The 24587-nt window shown below is 37.7% G+C and overlaps 1 protein-coding gene across 1 annotated transcript in view; it reads left to right on the top strand.

Moving 5' to 3' along the window:
- The window catches only part of LOC136852282 (uncharacterized), a 416936-nt gene that overhangs the window by 130146 nt on the left and 262203 nt on the right, over window positions 1–24587 (top strand). The window contains exon 4 of the mRNA XM_067126777.1: window positions 16123–16248. The gene's annotated coding sequence lies outside the window, so the exon portion shown is untranslated. The remainder of the gene's footprint in view (window positions 1–16122; window positions 16249–24587) is intronic.

The raw sequence follows: 24587 nt of genomic DNA, 5'->3' as shown, positions 1-24587 counted from the left end.
GTTCCTTTTACTGTACGCCCTTTCATGTTCTCTTTCTTCCAACTTACTTTCCACCACCATCTCCTAACAATTGATTCATAGCGCAAACTGCAAGGTTTTCCTTCTGTTACACCTTTCAGACCTTTTTACTCTCAATTTCACCTTTCAGACCTTTTTACTCTCAATTTCCGTTTCAGCGCTGAATGACCTCAAAGGTCCCAGTGCTTGGCCTTTGGCCTAAATTCTATTTTCTATTCAGCTCACTTCAATATTATTCAAGGTAACGTTATCTTCAGTAACAGGAGATGGTGAGATGCGCGTTTATAATTCCTCTCCCTAAATGGCTGGAACGTCTCCGCGTCACTTAACGGAGATAGAAACGTGTCATTTACGTCGTCAAATGACAGTTTCCGGGACCACTATTGTGAGCCGTAAGTAAAACTTGGGAGCTTCAGAAGGCAGGTCTGGTGAGCTTAACAGCGAGTTGATATGATTATGATTATACTAATCTGCTTTTGACATGTTACACCCTCTCGAGTTCCCCAGTCGAAAGGGTCGGGTTTCACAGGCGGCCCTAATTCTAATGCTAACATCTTTTCCCGTTTTTACACTCCGCTAAATCGAGATAAGGGTTACAAGTGGCAGGAGGAGGAATATCCTTTATTTATTTATTTATTTTTTTTGTTCCTTCGATTGTTGTTGCATACCAATCAGGCTTTAAAATGCTTCACGGGTTAATCTACCAGATTGCACGCTTTAATCCAATTTAGCTCGTTTGTCATTATATCCAGCTGCAAGTCATTTAGGTGATCTTTCAGGATTTTACCTGGTGACGATAAATCTGAAAATAATGGAAGAGAAACAAGAACGACTTGAATGCAAGATATTAGTATGAATAGATTTGGTATAAGGGCAACATCTTTTCTAAAACAAAAGTAATTCGTTGTCTCTGGGATGTATCTGCATTTTCTTAGGTACCTGACATAAAACTTTTCAGCGAGTGGTAAATTGTATCAAAGAAAACCAACCATTCGATGAAATTTGTATAAAAAGTTTTTGTCGCTTCAGAATGGAGCCCATGAATTATCGTTATGATTTAGGAAATTCAGATGAATCTGCACAAGCGCCGAGCTTACATTTTATCGCCAGAGGAACGGTGTGTGTGACTAAATTTTATTTTCCCTACGAAGTTTGTCGAAAAGGCAGCATATGTTTTTTGGAGTTTATCGTAACCCTGGTAGCAAATTTTGTATTTGGTTGCCTTTTGGGTGATATATATGGGCTTGGCACCATCTCTTAACAGTAAGTATTTGTCTGCATGGGTGTCCGGAATTATTGCTCACGCTCAGCCTGTCGAGAACTTGAATGAGTCTGGAAAATGTTCGTTTTTTCATCTTATTAAGAACAATGAAAGAATCAGACATTTAATGATCGTGCTGCTCTAACAATTCCTGCAGAGGGGCTAAGACGAACCATGAAAGAATCAGACGAAAGATTAATATCAGTTTAAACAAGTAAAAATGCGCCGAAGTTTCTTCGGAGCAATCGAGTTTTCTGTACAGCCGCTACATCGTATAATCAAGACCACCTAAAATGGATCTATCTTTCGGTGGTCTCGGTATAATACTGTAAGAGGCGTGGCCATGAAACTTTAACCATGGCCCGGTGGTGGCCTATCCTATATCGTTGCCAGAAGCAAGATTATGGCTAACTTTAACCTTAAATAAAATAAAAAAAGTGCTGAGGCTAAAGGGCTGCAATTTGGTATATTTGATGATTGGAGAGGGAATGATCAACATACCAATTTCCAGCCCTCTAACCCCGATAGTTTTTAATTAAGATCTGAGGGCGGACAGAAGAAGTGCGGACAGAAGAAGTGCGGACAGGAAAAAGTGCGGGCAGAAAAAAGTGCAGACAGAATAAAGTGCGGACAAACAGACAAAGCCGGCACAATAACTTTCTTTTACAGAAAACTAAAATGGTTGGAGAGGGTCTACCGTGAATAGTAGACATGGCGAAACTCTCCTGGGAGTGATCTTAGGTTTCTGGATTTCTTTTCCTTTACTACTTGTTAGTAATGCAAGTCTTTTAAAATCAATGCAGATCTCCTATAAAGTGGATTCTTTGGATCCCAAGCAGCATAAATTACACATTGTTTGGCCTGATCCACGATTCCTCAAGTAGCATGTGCTGCTCTCATTTTTAATAATTTTAGTTGATTCTCCCTCTCTGCCTCAGTAATTTTAGCTAATCATCTTATTCTCTAGCCCTTTCCTCTCTTTCTTGGTTTTAACCCTTTCCTCTCTTTCTTAGTTTTAACCCTTTCCTCTCTTTCTCTAGCTTCTTACTTTTCTTGTACTTTCTGCTGTTCCCCTAGAAATTCCTGCTCTTTTGCTCTTTCATAACTCAGAGTGTCATGGTTTCATAACCTCCTTTGAAACATCCATTGCCAATACTTATTAAAAACAGGGTCATTGACGCTGCTATAGTCTACATACTTTGCTGTGATGAAAGTCAGTCTAACTTTATATACTGTGGTGAGTTCTTTCAGTTAATCAGTCTCCAAGAGTTCATAATATTTTTCGAATACTGGCTAGAGTCGTTGTAGGCACATCCCTGCATCATATACAATTGGAAAAACCTGCACCAACTCCTCTCAAAGAATGGTTTTTCCGTTCTGAAAGATAACGGGGGGCCAAATGCGATTACTGATTCTGCCTCTCTTCGCTAAACAAAAACATGGAGAAGATTTACCTACTCTTTAACCTGCGCCTTAAAAAAAAAAAAAAAAAATGCATTCATAAGCAACAACTTCTCTTGGCGGCGATTATCCTTCCCTTACGTTTCCGGCTTTGGTCGTGTCAGCAAAAATGTTCCGAAATCGTCATTACAGTCTCTACGGAAGTCACTACAATTTGATATGAATAATCTCATCTTGGAAGAATAGTTAGAGTACGAACAGATTCGGGAAGCAAAGGAGGAGAGGTTTTCTCTTCCCTGCCAAACCCTAAGGAGTCATCAGAGAGCCGACTAGTAACAAGAGGAACATTTTAGGAATTCGGGAATGGAGAGCGACAGAGCTTCAGTGTCACCATGAAGAAAAGCTTTTTGATGAAATCACAAGAAGTTTCCACACCTTCAACCCACAAAAGTTATAAATCTTACCTGATATCCTCCCAACCCTTGTTTTCAATACCCTTGCACAGCTACCCAAGTAGTCTGCCCCTCACAGTATTTCCCCTTTTGATTCTTCTGTACATGTATATTTTTCTGTCAGTAATAAATTATTCATTTCAGTTTTCTGTAAAAGAAAACTACTGTGCTGGCCATGTCTGTCCGTTCTCACTTTATTCTGTCCGCACTTTTTCTGTCCAACCTCAGATCTTAAAAACTACTAAGGCTAGAGGGCTGCAAATTGGCATATTGATCATCCACCCTCCAATCATCAAACATTCCAAATTGCAGCCCTCTAGCCTCAGTAGTTTTTATTGTATTTAAGGTTAAAGTTACTATAATCGTGCTTCTAGCAACGATATAGGATAGGCCACCACCGGGCCGTGGTTAAAGATTCATGGGCCGCGGGTCATACAGCATTCTACCGAGACCACCGAAAGATAGATCTATTTTCGGTGGCCTTGATTATACGCTGTACAGAAAAGTCGATTGCGCCGAAGAAACTTTGGCGCATTTTTTTTACAGTTTTTTTTTTTTTTATTTTTAGTAAACCTTAGTTATTTTTATCTAAGTCTATGGTAGGTAGTTTTTATCCGTGATTCATTAAAAGGGCTTTTTACCTTTGTGGTCGTACAACAGTATCAGCTGACTGAAGGATAATTAGAACTACGAGTGTGCCGAGGTTGTAGCGAAGGCGTGAGTAAGAGAACTTTAATTTATTCAAATTGTTGAAGATTAAGCCAACACAATGCCGGCACGGGCTCTTGCTCTCAGAGCAGCCCGTAAATTTATTCAGACAACGAGCGGAAATGTAGTGCCTGACACGAGGCAACAAAACAGAGGTCAGAGTGCAATCAACTGTGTTTGTTGGAGGATGGAAAGATGCACATAAAACAATATACAAGACACGAATGAAGTCATGATACATATAGCTAGAATGCTGACATTGTAATGCTTGCGCTAAGAATGATACATTTAACATAACAATAATATGGATGAGAATATAGGCCTATGCTGTGTTTCTTGCATGGGTGGGCTTGAAGAGATTAGCTGTGGGGGACCTTACTAGGTAAAGCCCAGAGGCTGTTTCACGTTTGGAAGGTTTTTCGATGCTGTGAAATCCTTATTCTGCTTATCAGATACAGCACATTGGATATTTTTTAATTAAACACAATAAAGTCCCTATGACATTATCTGAAACGGATTTTCCCGGGGCTTCGGTATACGGTTCCGTGGTGGTGTTATTTCACGACTTGTATCTCACACTTTGGTGATTTTGAACTCTATTTCTTTTGTTTACTATTACACTCTTTATCGTAACCAACTGTCGTCAGTTTGGTTTTGTCGAACACAGAATGATGGAAATTTGAATCATGAATGACAGCAGCGGAAATAAGATTCTGTATTTAAAGACTGGAGGTAAGAAATGGCACCATAATTTCTTTTCAGGTCTGGATACTCAGGAGCGGGCAAAGAAAAATCTGGATTTTTTTTTTTTGGCTAGTTTGGTTGACGTTAATTTTTGGCTGGTTTGATTGACGTTAACAAGATTATGTAAGCTATTTTGAGACTGAAGTATTATTTTGAGGTAATTTTTCCTGACAGGGGGCTAAATAACTGGATGTTTGGTATGAATGCTTTAACAAGTGATATCCACGGTCTGAAAAATGCAAATGGTCAAGGTTCATCATTCTTAGCAGTTGAGTTAAACAAAAAATGCTCTCAACCATTGACCACTCATATATGCTTCACTTGACTGAAAGGAGAGTTTGAGTAGAGGACCACTAACCTCCTCCTGCGATCAAACCGTTGCTCGGTCAGAAACAAAGCGAGCGAGGGGCATGGCCATGGCCGTTATGATTAGCGCTTAATGAATTCAGAAGCGAAGTGGTATCAACAGACTCTTTGCTCTCCAGCTTACTTAATTGCCTACCACCCTCTTCCACCCCCCTGGTGAGTTGCTGCTTTAAATATGCAAGTGGTGTTTATGGAACCCATCAAGGTATATTCTATGTGGCACGCCTTATGCGTGTGTTGTGCGTGGCTAATTTATTTAGATGGCTCCATTCATCCGACCTGGATGTTAGATTAACATTATCGTAACAGGAGCATCCATTCAAATGAGATTATTATCCCGCGATATAAATCAGTGACTTTAATTCCTTCCCAGTTAATTGACACCTGCGTTCGCAATACTTCTTTATTATCCTGCGTTTAATTGGCTTCATCGTTTTTATGAACCTTATTCCAGATGTATCATCATGTTTCCTAAGGTAATGTTGTCGTAATTTGCTGTACAAGCAGATATAGCGGTACAGACACAGCGACCTGGTGCTTTGGTTTTACCACATTTACTTATTCAGTGAAGTACTGACCTAAATGGCCGTTAAGAAATTAGGCTTCCCACCTCTGTTGAATTTGTTTTTGGAAATTTATGAATGCTTTTCGGTCAGTTTCCGCGCTTTTAGAATGATTTAACGTCTCAGGATTAAATCTTGCAAGATGTTAATGAAAGGTGACTACTGTAGTATCCAGTGTGAGAAAGAATGTTCATAGGTCATTCTAAGACTACTCAACTCAAATTTTCATAGGAGCATTAGATGTACTAACCGTATACTTTGCAGGGAAAGTCATTACAGTGAGTTTTTAGTTTTTCTGTTAAAGAAAACTATTGAGGTGGCTTTGTCTGTCGGTCCGCACTTTTTCTTTCCGTCCTCAGATCTTAAAAACTACTGAGGTTAGAGGGCTGTAAATTGGTATGTTGATCATCCACCCTCCAATCATCAAACATACCCAATTGCAGCCCTCTAGCCTGAGTAGTTTTGATTTTAATTAAGGTTAAAGTTAGCCATAATCGTGCGTCTGGCTAACGATATAGGACAGGCCACCACCGGGCCTTGCTTAAAGTTTCATGGGCCGCGGGTCATACAGCATTATACCGAGACCACCGAAAGATAGATCTATTTTCGGTGGTCTTGAAAGCTCGACTGCGCCGAAGAAACTCCGGCGCATTTTTTACTTGTTTATTTTGCATCGTGAAAGTGTATCTCATTTTAAATGTTGTTCAGCTGTTGAGAATATCTGCCCAGTGTTAGTGTTGCATACTTTCAAGGAGGAAGTGGCCAGCGTCTGTGCAATTTAAATCTCTTGACACAGACTGCAGGTTTTGAAAGACTTCAGGTGGCAGATGGATTCCATGTCAGTTTATTTAATGGAATGTAATTAGGGCCACATGTTAAATGGTGAGCCTTATTTGAATAATGGCGTTATAATTTACCTCCTTTCACCATGTTTTAGAATACTAACACTGATTCTGTTTTTCACGTGGACAATTTCTAGGATTTTCAAAAGCCTTTTCTATTTTCCTTCATTTCAAGTTGTCCCTGTCTCTTGTCACCAGGTCAAAACATTCTCAAAGTTCCTTTGCTGAAACAGGCGGGTGTATAGGTGGCGAGGGCGCGCTGCATACAGGTAGGCATCAAAAATTCTTTAAAATTCCGTTTAGGTACATGTAAGGATCAAAGTTACTTTATTATTCGTGGGACAGTCAGCCTGAAGGTCAGAAGTCACTTCGATGTGTCCTACGGCCACTAATCCGACCTCCGTTACTTAGTCATTGACCTATAAAAAGGGGGAGCTGCTCCCCATTCCCCCACCCATTTCTACTATGAGTTCCAGACGCGAGAGGCGACTATGACGACCTTCTGAATGAGTAGCAAGTAATTATATATTTTGAAGACCGCTCTGCGTTTAGCAACACCAGTTGTAATTTTCATGCAGTAAAGGAATATTGATTCATCTATGCCACTGAAGTGACTGGAGTAGTTTCCTGTAACTTAATGAGAATTATTGTACTAAATCAGCTGGAAGTTTATAGATGTAATTAGTTCCTCATTGGATGAGCTGGTATCGTTCTCGGCTAGCACTCTGCTGGGCCCGCGTTCGATTCTCCGACCGGCCAATGAAGAATTAGAGAAATTTATTTCTGGTGATAGAAATTCATTTCTCGTTATAATGTGGTTCCACAATAAGGTGTGGGTTCCGTTGCTAGGTAACCAGTTGGTTCTTAGCCACGTAAAATGTCTAATCCCTCCGGCCAGCCCTAGGAGAGCTGTTAATCAGCTCAGTGGTCTGGTTAAACTAAGTTGAACTTAACTTACAGATATGATTAAACAGTCTCGCAAAAAAATATATTGGTTTAGTTAGCAAGTACATTTCTGACATCTTCCTCCCCATTATTATATATTACTTCAACACATTTCCCCTACGCTTTTGTGTCTCGAGCTTTCAAGTGTTGATGCAGTGTTAGATTAGATGACTTTTCCTCCATACAGCTGTGAAAAAGCTACACTACATTTGCACACAATTAAAGCCTCTGTTGTCTGGTCTGGCGTTTTATTCATATTTTTTTTTATGTATTAGCAGAGCGATGGTGTCAAAAATATTAATGATCCCTGTGCAGCATCTGAACTTCAAATTACAGGCCAGCAAAGGAGAATTCTTTTTCTTAATCAGTCCCTTAATTCAGTTGTCTTATATATATATATATATATATATATATATATATATATATATATATATATATATATATATATATATATATATATATATATATATATATATATATATATATATATATATATATTTAGACACTTTTCTCTGGTAAATGATACTGTATAAGGAACGACGTTTGATGAGTAACGTATACGAACGTGCAAATATACAATAGCAAATTACTTCGTTCACCAGTAAAGGAGTCTAGTAGTTTAATACATTGCGATATTAATTCTGTAGTCGTAAAAAACTGGAATCTCATCTCATATAATCATCTTTTCCCTAATCGTTATGAGCCTTGTTTATGTGCTTAGTTTCCCCATCATCTTTGCCTGTGCATTATTATGCCATCCTACTGCGGACTGGTCCGACTTGTTTTAGTAGGTAAATGATTACTACAGTAGGAGCAGCTGTACCCTATCAACACTGGTTTGAGAGGGATGTTCTCAGTCCAGAGAGAGAGAGAGAGAGAGAGAGAGAGAGAGAGAGAGAGAGAGAGAGAGAGAGTTAAAAAATATGCAAAATTTTTTTTTTTTCCTGGTCTGTGAAGAAGGGAATGTTCATGCATGCAGATCACGACTTTTTGTGTTATTTGCCAGTGGTTGAAAACAGCAAAAGCCTTGTAAGTGCTGTATAAAACAAGGAGAAGACTTAACAGCAACCGAGAGCCCCTGTGTTAACCACAAAGGGGAGGTACTGACAGGGGATGCAATGTACGCATGGCAGGACAAATCGGAAAAGCCATGAGGATTAAATATTGGAGTTCACTCTTCTGCTTGAAGATCTGCAACACCTACGACACTCTCCTGAAACTCTCTAACAGTGAGCACTTGTTCTTTGGAATGGTAACTGAAGGAATACTGATATAATGGGTAGATATTACTTATTATAGCCAAGTTGATTATTATTATTATTGTTATTATTATTATTATTATTATTATTATTATTATTTTTGTAGAAGAAACCTATTCACATGGAACAAGCACACCAAAGGGTGCCATTGGCTTGAAATTCAACTTCCAAAGAATGTTGTCTTCAGCCTCCCACCGCAGCAGACCCCACACTGCAGCAGTAACTGATCATGATGCAGAGCCGGTGATTTTTCATCACCCTAAAGGGAGACGCGAACCCGAGACATTTGAGCGGCATGCCTCGACACTAACCACTATATCAGCAGACCAGCTAAATATCAACTGAAGAAAACTTTCCTTCTAGAGCATACTTTAATGTACTTGCTCCATTTATTGGTACAGTGGCATGTACCTGTTATTTAAAAAAAAAAACTTTGAATTCTTAATTACAAAGAATGAAAAATGATGCCCTCTTAAGAATCTCTTGACCTACCACAAGATGTGTTGCCAGCAGCATTTGAAACCTCCATAATAAACAAGTGAATTTTGAGGGTGGTTAGTTATTGGGTTATTGATGGAAATAATTTCAGAGAAGCAAATCCCCTATTTTATGGGAGAATCATCAGTCACGGTATTTGTATTTAGAGTCGATATCAACCCACCTCTGCCATGCTGACCATGTAGTGCGTTTGTCGCACGCAGCCATATTATGACTTTTTATTACATCACTGTGATTCATATACAAGCATTAAGCTGCAAACGTCCTTTAATATCCAATTCGCTCTACCTCGGAGATAATATATTTTCATATGTTACTGAAGGGGAATTTTTTAGTTGATAATAAGTTCGTCGTCCCGTGGGCTCGAACCAACAAAAGACAAGAACTCAGGACTGCAGTGACGCCTTTACCCACACGGCCAACAAGTGAGGTATAATGCTGTATGAGCCACGACCCATGAAACTTTAATCACTGCCCGGTGATGGCCTATCCTATATCGTTGCCAGAAACACGATTATGGCTAACCTTAACCTTAAATAAAATAAAAGCTACTAAGACTAGACGGCTGCAATTTGGTATGTTTAATGATTGGAGGGTGGATGATCAACATACTAATATGCAGCCCTCTAGCCTCAGCAGTTTTTAAGATCTGTGGGCTGGCAGAAAAATGCGAAAAAAAAAAGTGCGGACGGGCAGACAAAGCCGGCACAGTAGTTTTCTTTTCAGAAAACTAAAAACATGGTAACTCCAATAGGAAAAACGTTAAGCTCGTATTCTGAATACTTTTCAACAAATTTATGGCTTTCTCTTTATCTTTTATGTATTTCAAGAAGAATAACCCAGTACTATTATTGAGATTTATAGAAAAATTTTTGTAATAGTTTGGACATCTGAACCACAGCCTTGGTATAAAAATTAAACCTTTCCAAGAAGATACTACTCAGTACGGATTGTACACAACAGACACGGCTTACGTATTTTATGTCATTACATAATAACTGTGCACAATGGGGCAAATATATTTTGGGTAATGAAAATGAGTCCCACCTTGTCGAGAGTGTGTATGCTTGCAAACATGAACTTGACTTTCGGCAACAATACAAGCTAACGCATATAGTACAAGCTTGTTGTTCTACAAATGAAATCTTTCCAAAACAGAATTTCTCTGTACCTCTCTGAAACAAATCATACTAACATTGTTTTAACTACTGTTTTCAATAATATGCTAATTAAGATTATTTTCTAAATTAACATAAATTCAGTGTACACTTTCGCAAGTTACTCTTTACTCAATACCTTTTTGTTTTTTTGTAAAGAAAACTATTGTGTCGGCTTTGTCTGTCCGTCCGCACTTTTTTCTGTCCGCACTTTTCCTGTCAGCCCTCAGATTTTAAAAACCACTGAGGCTAGAGGGCTGCAAATTGGTATGTTGATCATCCAGCCTCCAATCATCAAACATACCAAATTGCAGCCCTCTAGCCTCGGTAGTTTTGGTATTATTTAAGGTTAAAGTTAACCATAATCGTGCTTCTAGCAACGATATAGGACAAGCCACCACCGGGCAATGGTTAAAGTTTCATGGGCCACGGCTTATACAGCATTATACCAAGACCACTGAAAGATAGATCTATTTACGGCCTTGATTATACGCTGTAGCAACTGTACAGAAAACTTGATTGCGCTGAAAAACTTCGGTGCATTTTTTACTTGTTTTATTTACTAAATATAGAGTAATACTTATCGTAACCGCCATATACAGTAACTAGGTACTAATGATTATTTTCTCTTAGACGCTGCATATTAGGCTGTTAAGGGCTACGTTAGTAAGTGAGATTTACTTAACATTTCAGTATTTTTTAATCAATCCGATTTTTCCTTTTCTACTTCATAGTCAGTGTTTCCCTCAGTCCTCCAACTGGTTCTGTTCTGTCTTTCAAGGTGGTCCCTATGCTCGAAAATATAATCACGATGTGCACTAAGCTGTGGCAAAAATCTGTCGGCCTTATTCTCATTTGCATTGCTTCAAATGTTTATAATAAGGTTTTGACATACATACAAACATACACACATATATATATACGTATATATATAATGTATATATAAATATGTATAATATATATATGTATATGTATATGTATATGTATATGTATGTATATATATATATATATATATATATATATATATATATATATATATATATATATATATATATATATATATATATATATGTACATCTACTGTATTTAGGTCTCTCCTGTTTGATTTTTCAGACTCTCTCTCTCTCTCTCTCTCTCTCTCTCTCTCTCTCTCTCTCTCTCTCTCTCTCTCTCGTCAGACCCCTCCCCCCAATTCCCCCTTCCCCCACCGCGTGTCACAAGGAAGGCCATTTCATGCCACAGATCGTAGGTAGGCCCCTTTCATCCGGCATTATTCGTGTTGGGTTAGTGAATTTCATAGAAAATCCTCTTTAATCACACCTTCTCTTCGTCCAGCTCTAACTCCAAGGGCTTTTTTCATCTCCTTCCTTACAATAGTCCGACGAGATTTCTGGGTATTATGAACGATTCCCGTTTCACCGCAAAGGGACAAAACCGGTTGAAAACGTTTCCCCCTCTATGCCCGAGATATTATGTAATTTAAAAAAAATTAATTTCATATATGTACATATTTATATTATAATATATATATATATATATACTGTATATATATAATCTACAGTACTATAAGTTTAAAACACGATCCAAAACATAACTTCCAATCTTGAGATACTAAGCAGCGTTGAAGCACTGTTCACTACCTGTAAGTGCGTTCTGATGTCTGAACACTCCAGCTTCATATCTGCAGGTACATCTGAGATCTGGACCCTGATTAAAATCGTGTTACCAGAACTAGCAGCCGACGTGCTGTTTGCACATATATATGTTACAGGGAATATGTGAAATCCAGGAATTTCACGAAGTCCCTATGGAATTTGTGGAACGAAAAACTCACTTAGGAACATTTGATCCCCGACGGCTAGTGCTAAACATTGTGGAACAGTCTAGATGAATCACTGTTTCACCGTGTTTAGTACTAGCTCCTGGGGGATCAAATGCTCTTTATCACCCAAGGGTTAGTACTAAACACGGCGAAACAATGTAGATGATTCACTGTTTCGCCGTGTTTAGTACTAGCTCCTGGGGGATCAAATGCTCTTATCCCCCAAGGGTTAGTACTAAACACAGCGAAATGGTGTAGATGATTCACTGTTTCACCGTGTTTAGTACTAGCTCCTGGGGGATCAAATGCTCTTATCACCCAAGGGTTAGTACTAAACACGGCGAAACAATGCAGATAATTCACTGTTTCGCCGTGTTTAGTACTGGCCCTCGGGGATCAAATGTTCCTAACAGTTGCTCATTTCACAAATTCCCTAGGGAAACAGGTGCACAAGTCCTTCCTCCCCTGCGGTCGATCTCGCGTCTCTTCGGGAGGCTATGATAGCACCCCTTGTAATCCCTGTCGTAACCTAGGTTAATTTGCATTCTATAATATCATCATATATTCAGAAGACTATTCCTGTTACACTTGTTTTTGTTTGCTATATTTGTAGTGGCGACCAAAGTATCCACTTCTAATTCTTTTTTTCAATGGCTTGACGACGTGCTAGCTGAATGGATGCAGTTTGGATTACTGGCTATCATGATGGATGGTAGCTTATGCTCTGACTCGCGTGCTCTCCTCCATTCCAGGATCTCGGGCTGTGATAATGTGGAGAGAAAGCTCGAATTTTTGGCAGCGTTTCAGGGTGAAACTTCGTTCTCTTCAAAACCTGATGATCCCTCTTGCCGTGCGATTTCCTCACCGGGAAGTCCTCCTCCACCTCACCTTTTCCCTTCCACTTTGCTGGAAGGGCCTCCTCTCCCTTTTCCAACGGCAGCGGAAGTACCCGGGTCCCTCTTCTTTTCTGTTCTTTGAATCGGAAGTAGTTGGCGCTGATCTTGACCTGGTAAGACTACACAGGTATGCAAACACTGCTCCTCCTGGCTGTGCTCTCTCTCTCTCTCTCTCTCTCTCTCTCTCTCTCTCTCTCTCTCTCTCTCTCTCTCTCAAGGTCACTTCACTGCTGTTGTAGTGATAACTGTTATTTTCCCTCGAAGTTCACAGGGATTTTATTCATCCATTTATTTTGAGATTAAAGTGCTGCTCTGTTCATATACACAAAAAGAGATAGCTTGTGTGCTTTTTCTCATAACTATTTTATATTTCAAATTCTGCAATTAATTCTTAGCTGTTTTTTTTTACTAGTTTCCTCAGTCAAAATTTTCAAAGCAATCCTCCTTCAGCTTTCTCTCCTTCTTGCCTGGAAGCATTCTCTCTCTCTCTCTCTCTCTCTCTCTCTCTCTCTCTCTCTCTCTCTCTCTCTCTCTCTCTCTCTCTCCGACAGGTTTTCAATCTGACTTTTGAAAGCACCATTGTGATCACTCTCAGTTCACCTTTCATGCTAACTTTAGGGCCTCATGCATCATATTATCATGATGCTTATCTCTTCCTTGTATCATGAGTATTCTGTGTGTGTGTGTGTGTGTGTATGTGCCCGTGTCTGTGTGTGTGTGTGTGCGCGCGTCTGTGCGTGCGCGCGAAGACCACGAGAGCAAGGTCAGGCCATTTAAATGTTGGCCATGTGGTATGCATGTAAAGATTTAATCGGTTGCGCCTCATCTGGATCCACCAGGTTTATAGCCTCTTGTTATTAGGATTTTTGCTTGTTCGGGCGAGTCGGGAACGGCTTCCTTCGACTCTTTTCTCTCTCGCAATTTTTTGACTGCTTGCATTTTATGTCGTGCGGTCGGAGATCTCGCCTTTCCTTGCGTGTTGAGATTTACACACACACACACACACACATACACACAGATATTCTCGTATACCTTTTCTTTTTTTTCTTGAACAGATAGAGACTCTATCGTTAATTTTTGTTTTTCGTAGGGTATTCAAACTAAAAGTGATCCTTTGGACTCTCTCTCTTTCTCAAAAAAAAAAAAAAAAAAAAAAAAAAAAATATATATATATATATATATATATATATATATATATATATATATATATATATATATATATATATATATATATATATATATATATATATATATATATATATATATATATATATATATATATATATATATATATATATATATATATATATATATATATATATATATATATATATAATATTCTGAACGGAGTCTCTACTTTGCTTTATGGGTTCGTTGTCCTTAATTTGATAGATGTACGATGACATTCCTGAAGAAAAGAAAAGAAATAGGCGGGACATTAAAAGTGAAGAGGATAACGAGGGAATTTTATGAGTTAAAAGAACCACATAAGAAACGAATAACTCTTTACGGGTCGTGGTCCATTGAATGGAATGTCTCTAATAATTTCATGTGTCAAAAATATATGTGCAATAATTTGCAGTTGATGTGTAGGAGCAGAGCTTGATGGAACTTGTTTTTACTTCTAGGAATTTCTTAAAATAAAAACTAGTTCCGGCTCCATTGGTTGAAATGTAATAGTTTCAGTTTTCTGTAAAAGAGAACTGTGCCGGCTTTGTCTGTCCGTCCGCTCTTTATTCTGTCCACACTTTTTCTGTCCGCTCTCAGATCTGAAAAACTACTGAGGCTAGAGGGCTGCAAATTGGTATGCGTATCATCCACCCTCCAGCCATCAAACATACTAAATTGCAGCCCTCTAACCTCAGTAGTTTTTATTTCTATTTAATGTTAAAGTTAGCCATAATCGATAATCGTGCTTCTTGGCAACGATATAAGATAGGCCACCACCGGGCCGTGGTTAAGGTTTCATGGGCCGCAGCTCATACAGCATTATATCGAGACCATGATAGATCTACTTTCGGTGGGCTTGATTATACGCTGTAGCGGATGTACAGAAAACTCGGTTTCGCCGAAGAAACTTCGGCGCATACTTTGTTTCCTCTTTTGCCGGAGATTTATATAACTGCGCGCACAGTTTAGGCAAAGGCAATTTTATGCTCACGTAATTCAGTGGATTATTTTGTTGTGGCTCTTGTGCGTTTAAGGCTTAAGGACGAAATATGTATACAAAGAGCAAGAAAATCTAAGTGTCTCTCCATTTCCGTGCGAACTTGTTTACTTTTAAAATCTTGCCGGGGCAAATCTTAATCAAAACTGTATAAATGTTGATAAGTCAGCTTCATTTGAATAACTGATTTTTGGGTCTGATCGTAAATCTAAAAGATTATCGCCAAAATCCTTGCAGAGAGAGAGAGAGAGAGAGAGAGAGAGAGAGAGAGAGAGAGAGAGAGAGAGAGAGAACAATTTCATGTACGAAAACCTACGAAAGGAAAGGACAGTCGTATGTGAACTAATTTTGTCTTTTTCGATTTGACTCGTTTAAAACTGCAACTAATTTTATTTGTTGGGAGTAACCTGTTTTCATTTACTCGCGTTCGCATGACTTACTCTTGCTTTCGTTTCGAAAAAGTTATTGTAGCTATAATGGCGATATAATGTTTCTTATAAGAACAGTAAGATTACGTGTGAAACTTAGACCCAATCTGCGGCCATGATCATTCTCCCCACTCCATATTTAAGGAACCATTACGATCTCTTCTCAACGGTAACCTTAGAGTGACTTTCCTTTTTGTTTGCTGTTGCTAATTTTTTTTTTGTTTGCGTCCTCATCTTGTTACAGAATCATGGATGTAAAGGATGTTTGAAACCCAAGATGAAATTGCCACATGAGTCCACGAAACTGTTGTAGTCTTATACCACCAATAACAAGTAAATAAAAATCCATATTTTATACACGCATAGCGATTATTCCTCTGCAGAAACTCCTACGTATCTTCTCATTTCCCAGTGAGTTATATTTTAACAAAATTTAATCGGGAAATGGCCTCTCCTCTGAGGTCTTGCACAAATTATCATTATTTTCTTTCGGAATAAAACCAAGTGTGGTGACTGTTGTATCCAGGTCACTGACTTGCCAAATACTTTACGTAAAATTTTGTGCATTAAAAGTTTCTTTTTTTATATCTTGCAGATTTAACTATCTTCAGGCCAAGGAGCTTTCGGAATTACTCTGTTTAACTTCCGGGTGATTAACGGAATTAGGTCGAATTCTGTGGCATGCAACAATCTCTGCACGGTTTTCTGCGCCGCATTGAAGGTAAGGTAGGTGTCTGGCCTAACCTGAGAATTATTACTAGATAATTTACCTTAAAGATCTGGGAAGCAAAGTTGTTTTATTCATGTCGTAAGCCACGTTATCAGTTGAATTAAGATAATTTATTCATACGAAGTGGACAATCCAAAAGCTAATGTCGTTGACACCAAATTCCCAAACTTCTCTGAAACACACACAGTGGTTTAGAACCTGGGTACGATGTGGTCTAAAGTGCCTTGGTAACCTTCCTATCTTAGAGGAAGAAGCGTTAGAAATAACAGATGAAATCCGGCTGCAGAAGTTAAAAAATGTAAATAAAAAAATTATAGAGATTTGATGCCGAACAGCACAGAAATGTTGAATATTCTTGTAGTCCAGAAACTTGCAACTTTAAGAAACAAAGCTGGTCAATCTTGTCATCTTTCCTGTTAGCTAATGTTAACAGGTCGACGCAGTTTTCAGTTGAAAACAAGTTTTTCTGCATGGTACGTAAGAGTTCATATTGGTTCTTGAGTCCTTTGTATTTCCGATAGTTGCCAGTTGTTAGTCATTTCAGACCCAGTGCAACGCTAGGATTTTGGCAGCTGGTCATGAATCATCGCCCAGAGCCTCCTCCGAAGGGTATCAAATAACTGCGTTGTAGCGCCATTACTACGTGTACCTCCCAAGAATGTTTCTCTCTCTCTTTCTCTCTCTCTCTCTCTCTCATTATGAACGCACATACCTGCTAAAACATTCCTTGTGCATATCCTTATGTATCAACTATTTTTTTTTATTCCAATCTCCATGGCGTTTTAAAAGTTTCCTCCCCTTACTTTCTCCGTGGCCTGTGCCAAGGAGGTTAAGCTTGCCAATATTTACTTGTGGCTAGGTTAATTTTTCAAAGTCGCAGCGTTGGATGTAAAAGATCTCTTACACTTGGATGCAGCTCTTTTGACGATAGAGAAGAAGAAGAAGAAGAAGAAGAAGAGCAGGAGGAGGAGGGGGAAGAATTGGTAAAGCTGAATTTCAACGTCAATTTAGTTAGCCTACTTTGTTTTCTCCCTGGCTACAGAGCCAGCGATGTTATCTGCGATGGTGTGGTGCTATTTTCCACTGTCAAAAATTCGTCGTCGAAGAAATAAGAAACTGGTGAATGACACAAAGTCCTTCAAAAGAAGGCATCGTGCTTACCCCATACAAATGGGAAAAACAAGCACGTTAAAAGAAGAAGACGGAAAGGACAGTAAATTATGCGGGAGATAGATTTTCCTCCAACAGGTTTTTGTGTAGTCTCTGTTGTTGTAGCGATAAATGCTGATCTAAATAAAAGTTCGGCGGCTAACATTGCATGTGTTATACGATAAACGTTTGCAATTCACGACGCATTACCCAGAAGAATTAAAAGGTCAGTTCGCTTCTGGTATTTTCAGAGATGGAAATTACCTCGGTGCTGCTTTGGCTTATCTACGCGTCACCTACTCCGAGGTGCTAGTACTAAACATGGCGGAAGCTCCTTGAGAAGCCGTGTTTAGTACTAGCCCTCGGGGACCAAAGTATTATATACATCCATTTCTATATTGTGTGGTGGACAAATTTTATATTAATAAACGATATCTTCGTGCGGCCGTCTACTTTACATTTAGTACTAGCACCTCAGAGTAGGTAACGAGTAGATAACAAGACAAAGTAACACCATTACTTCTTTAAGTTCACTGGTGTTGAAGATTTCACTATTTGGCGCGTTTTCATCTAGTTATAAAGATACTTCAGCATCACACGTGAGTGTTGCCACTTGCATGTTATCAATTTCATCGTTCCCCTTCATTCTTGGTCTGTAGTATAGTAGCTATCTTAACGAAATCTCTCTCCGGTGACGCCCTTTGCACCAGGAAGCGGCTAAATGAACCATCAAGACTCCAGTAATAATAACACCAGCTCAGTGAATTCATAACAGATATGTTTCCTTAAAGCATTTCAAGGAAAATCATCTCTGGTGAGTTGTCATTCACTGATGCTTTTCGAGATAATTTCTTCAATTTTATATTTATATCACTGATTAATTTTTTACGGGGAAATCTACAAATTCAAATCATGCGATAAATGAACTTACTGGCATTCGGAATTAGACCATGAAACATCGTTGATACGAAAGAAATAAACAAAACAAAAGACGAATTTCGTCGTTCAGAAGAATCATTAGCGCCTCCGTCAGAACAAACAGCCTGCCTAGTTACCGAGCCCGATCGCGTTTTGAATAGATACTATCCCACTATCTAAACAGCAGACAGCAAGGGTCTGCTCGTTGCTGGATTAAACAAATAGAGGACAGCTCTTGTCAGCTCTTGCCGCGATATCTGGTAACGCTAACTGTCGTCATTAACTGAAGACTCTGCTCAATCATACGATTCGTGAACACGTCCGTTTCTTCAGCTCACGAGGCAATTGCTTCTCAGGTTCCCAGAGAGAAATTCTCATTTGCCACAGCAGAGGAGCTTGTGTTGTGTATGAGAGAGTGAGTTGGGGGGAGAGAAAAGGGGTTGGGGTGTGGGAGTTTTATGCATATTACAGCGTTACGCTCTCTGTTGAAGAAAAAACTGAATTCATGCAGGATATTATTGAAGACAAAACTGTCTTCACTGTTCCACTTAGCCTTTTCTGTGTGTGCAGTTACTTAGTTAACTTTCCCCCGTGGACAGGGTCTTCGCCGTCAGTGCACCTCATGCACTGTAGGCATCAATGAAGGGTTTTTGCAGCGTGCCTTCGGTCCCTAGCTGCAACCCCTTTCGTTCCTTTTACTTTACCGCTTTTCATATTCTTTCTTCCATTTTACTTTCCACTCTCTCCTAACAAATGATTCATAGTGCAACTGCTTTGAGGTTTTCCTCCTGTTACACCTTTCGAACCTTCTACTGTCAATTTCCGTTTCAGCACTGAATGACCTCATTGGAGCCAGTGCTTTCACTTCTTATACACTGACAGATTTTTAAAAGGTTTGTTAGCTGGCACCCTATATAGTAAAAGGTCAGTTTTGAAAATTACTCAGACGGAAATACTTGACATTTAGCCTATCTGCCAGTAAAGACAATTCACGGTTTATGCTAACTAGAGTTTATTTTTGGGTGTAACATATCAGGGAACAAGGTAATTCAGGGCTAAAATTTTAGCGAAGACAGATGGCTATGCTTCATCTCTTTGTTTAGGGCAGTGGTTTTCAACCTGTGGGCCACGCCACGGACATCGTCAAAATAGTATTTAAAAAATGAAAAATCATTTACAATAAATGCAGGCCAGTGCTTTCTTTCATAAATGAAAAAGTGTAATTTGAGTTTTGAGTACAATGCCCAAAGTTTATGTACTGTAAATGCAGGCCAGCGCTTAATTTCGTAAGTGCAAAAGTGTAATTTGAGTTTTGATTACAATGCACAAAATTTTTATGTACTGTAAATGCAGGCCAGTGCTTAATTTCGTAAGTGCAAAAGTGTAATTTGAGTTTTGATTACAATGCACAAAATTTATGTACTATAAATGCAGGCCAGTGCTTATTTCATAAGTGAAAAAGTGTAATTTGAGTTTTGATTACAATGCACATGATTTATTTACAGTAAATGCAGGCCAGTGCTTTCTTTCATAAATTAAAATGTGTAACTAACAAAGTTTCTAAAAAGTAATTCCATAAATTAAAATGTAAAACTAATAAACTGCTCTGAAAATACTTTATGATAATTCTTTTATCATCATTACACAATTCTGAAGGGCAGTGGGGCATGAGTATTTAGGGACGCCAAAACTGGACCATGGGCACAAAAAGGTTGAAGATCACTGATTTAGGAAGAAGTGGGTTTTGTATAGATTTTAAAACGAGAAAATCGAAGCTCAAAATAACTGTATTCTTAAGAGTTACAAGAATAACAGACGGGCTTCGCAATCCTGCTTTCTATTGTATTTTATTATAGGTCTTTCGCCTGCGAGCCGAGTGATATGTTTTTTATCCATTTCACCTGGGTCAAGGTAAGCCTATACTAAGAAATGAATATATATCGCTTGTCCTCAGGCAATGATAAATTTGTTGCCGTCTGCATCGCAAGAGAATCGCCTGAAAAAGAAATCCGGGAGTGTTCACTGCAACCTTGAGTTGTTAAAACGTACATTTTGCAAACCACGAAGTTTCTGTTTCACATTCACTTGAAAGCTGACACATATTTTGACGCAACCCACGAGCTGCTGACTTGTTCGAGGCAAATGAAGACGAACGTACTAATGGGAACTGAAGACGTTATTTAATAAATAATTGTCTTCTGTGTGGACTCCTTGAGTCTTTAACAACTCCCGTTGAATATGCTGAATTTTAACTTATGAAAACTGTTTTAATATCCAGAGAATAGCAGAAGTTCTCCGTCTGTTAAGGCTTCCCTCGATACCCGTGTCCTTCCATCTTGTAAAGAGGCGGGTCAGTGGCATCCTTTGGGATTGGTCCCATTCTTTGCGTCATTTTCTTTTTCCTTTTTCTTTTCATTTCAGGTCCGAGCTAGAAGAGGAAATCTCCTTTTCCTTCCAGCTATTTTTTTTTTTTTTTTGGCATGATAAAGGAAAAGGATGAGATTATAATATTCGGGTCAATTTTGCAATGAATGTGGAGTAGAAGAGGCTCCCCATAGCTAAGATGGCGCTGCCATCATGCAAGGCAACATCATGCCATGATCTGTTATTGATGTGGTATGCAGGGTAGCCCTGGGGTAGCCCACATGAGAGACATTCGATCAACCATACGTTGAAGACTACTTCAAATATCCGCAAGGTGATGTGGAACTCTCCCGGACTTACCATCAACGTATGGTTGATCGACTGTCTGTCATGTGGGCTACCCTGCACACCACATCAGTAACAGATCATGGCATAATGTTGCCTTGCATGATGGCAGCGCCATTTTAACTATCTTTAAAATTCTTTTCCTTGAAAATTTTTTTGCCCTGAATGAAATACGGGAGTCATTCTTCATATTGGAATCTTAATGAGGAAGCGATTCGTGACTGAATCTCTGACGTACTCATTTTCATCAGCGATGGAAAGAGTGGCGGCTGTACTTCTGTCTTCACTTTAATGTATTTTCTCTTTAGCCCTATCAATATTTCATCCCGACTTTCTACTAACATGTCCCAGAGGAAATCTTTGCAAGGTTGGCTTCTGCGTGATCAGCTTTCAATCTAAGAATCCGTCTTACTTTTCATAAGTATGTTTTTATCATCTGATTGCCGGTTTACCTTTAGTCACTTTTTACTCCCTCGTCTTTTATCCCTCACACACGAAGAGGTAATTCGTTAATAATAATAATAATAATAATAATAATAATAATAATAATAATAATAATAATAATAATAATAATAATAATAATATGCCCATGAAACCACCGGACCTCAGAATAGTGAAACAGATTCATACATTCCAAGACAAAATGAAAGTACAACTAAGATAGCCTTCTGATGATCAGTAGGGTTTATTGACATCGATAATCAATGAGAATTCTCTCAAGCATCCCAGACTTCAGTTCAGTAGTCTTTCACTGTAAGGAGTGAAAATGTAAAGGTAGAAAGGACATAACTTTTTTCCTTTCAAGGAAACTCCGTTTTAAATTCACAGGTGCAATGTCATGCACTAGCGGACCCAGAAACATTTCATGGGGGCCACCAATTTTCATATACACTCATACGTACAGTGTATATATATATATATATATATATATATATATATATATATATATATATATAATATATATATATATAATATATATATATATAATATATATACCATATATATATATAATATATATACCATATATATATATAATATATATACCATATATATATATATATAATATATATACCATATATATATAATATATATATATATATATATATATATATATATATATATATATATATATATATATAATATATATATATATATATATATATATATATGTATATATATATGTATATATATATATATATGTATATATATATATATATATATGTATATATATATATATGTATATATATATGTATATATATATATATGTATATATGTATATATATATGTATATATATATATATATAATTTTCTTTTCTCAAAATGTTTATTATCATTTCTATAATAGATTTTTTTCCATTCTTATATTTCTCTATGTTATTATCTAAATCTTCGTTATTATTATTTTGTCATTATCATTTGGGAGGGGCACGTGCCCAGGTCGCCCCCCGCCCCCGCCCCTGGATCCGCTAGTGATGTCATGCATAATTCGAAGTTGATCCAGTTATCAAGTCGACGTTATTTTCCGATTTGCCGTGCAACAATGTCTTAAATTGAAGCTTCATATTTTTCTACGGACTGTTGAATTCGTAGTATATGCACAAATTTGTTAACGGCACGGGATACCAGTGATGACAATATCAAAGAAACCATGACCGAAAAATCAATTTCAATTTCACCTTCAAATGTTTTTCGACAGACTGCTCAATTTAATATGTAAATACGTTCGTGCAATGGCATGGGATATATATCACCTAGGGAATAATACCCAAGAAATCATAACCTACGTACGCGTTCTGGTCGAAGCTTAATTTCTTTGGACTGACTAAAATTTTACTATACGCATGCATTCCTACTATGACGTGAGATATCGTTGTAAATGTAATATGATGGAAACCATTGCCTGCAAACTAATTTTAACTTCATTCTCCATGTTTTCCAATTTTCAGTAAATAAATGGGTTCCTGTATGCCACAGAATTTGACTTAGATAAGAAGATCATAGAGACCATGACCTGCACAATAATTTTGGTTTCAATACCAACTAATGATTTCTGACATGCTGCTCTATTTATCGTACATTAATGCTCTATGTATAGTACATTAATGCTCTATTTATAGTACATTAATGTTCTATTTATAGTACATTAATGTTCTATTTATAGTACATTAATGTCCTATTTATAGTACATTAATGCTCTATTTATAGTACATTAATGCTCTATTTATAGTACATTCATGTTCTATTTATAGTACATTAATGTTCTATTTATAGTACATTAATGCTCTATTTATAGTACATTAATGCTCTATTTATAGTACATTAATGCTCTGTTTATAGTACATTAATGCTCTATTTATAGTACATTAATGTTCTATTTATAGTACATTAATGCTCTATTTATAGTACATTAATGCTCTATTTATAGTACATTAATGCTCTATTTATAGTACATTAATGGCAAACTCATTTTGGTTTCAAGCGCGGTGTTTTTCGATAGGCTTCAATGTTCAGTAATTAGATACGTTAATTTGACAACGTGGGATTTCATTTAAACAATATCAAACTAGTTTTGGCCCAGGCGTAGTGTTTTTCAAAAGACTGCTAAAATTTCAGTAATAGCGTAGGATATCAATGGAATAATTACAGTGAATAAAGCTCAAATTTCAGCAATGGCGTAGGAGATCAATGGAATAATTACAGTGAATAAACCATTAGCTGCAAATTAACCTTGCTTTCAAGGGTAATGTTTTTAAGTATTTTTATACCTTTCTAAATGGCATGGGATGTCATTTAAACAATATCATCAAACGATCCATGACATGCAAGAAAATTTCCCAGGCGAAATACAATAAACTGAGATGAGAATAATGTACAGATGTCTTATGTATCAATACATAATAATGATAATAATTAAGCAAAACCTTCGCAACCCACTGAACTGACGGAGGTTTAGGACCTAGCGGTTAAGAACGAGCTGGGTGAGGAACCCCAATCTAAATGGGTGTAATTCTATGGTTGTTTCTTCTAGAATGACAATTCTCAATTTTTAACTGGTCCATTATGGTAATTTTTTTGAAAGATTATACGGTTTCATTTTAAAAAGTCTAAGGGAAAGATATGAAATTACCAGATATATGTAAGAAACTTTTCCAAGGTAATTGCCGATTTGCAGGCTGTACACGCGTTGATTCTGAGACTTTCTCTTCCAAGAGGATGACCGAAATATTGACTCTTGATCTTAAATTTCGGATATTAATTTTAGTAACAGTTTGCCGATGAGAGTTACTGACAATTTCAGTTCTCTACAGAGGGATGTCAAAGTATTGGCCGTTTGCTGAATGAAAAGAAAAAAAAAATTAGGAAATATGTAGTAAATTTGTTATGATTGTATTTATCAACACTCTCCAGGTCGCTGGGCACTCTGCCTCTACCTTGAGGTCCAAGTTCCAAGTCTTCATCTATTCCTGAAACTTTTGTATGTTTTATTAAATATGAGATTGCACAAATGAATGTTGGGGGATGTTTAGTATGGTTAATTTAGTGCCGTTGTAATG

This window comes from Macrobrachium rosenbergii, chromosome 25, assembly GCF_040412425.1.
Source record: "Macrobrachium rosenbergii isolate ZJJX-2024 chromosome 25, ASM4041242v1, whole genome shotgun sequence".
NCBI classification, from domain to species: Eukaryota; Metazoa; Arthropoda; class Malacostraca; order Decapoda; family Palaemonidae; genus Macrobrachium; species Macrobrachium rosenbergii.
The sequence above is the reverse complement of the archived record's forward strand: the minus strand, read 5'-3'. Positions and strand labels throughout refer to the sequence as shown.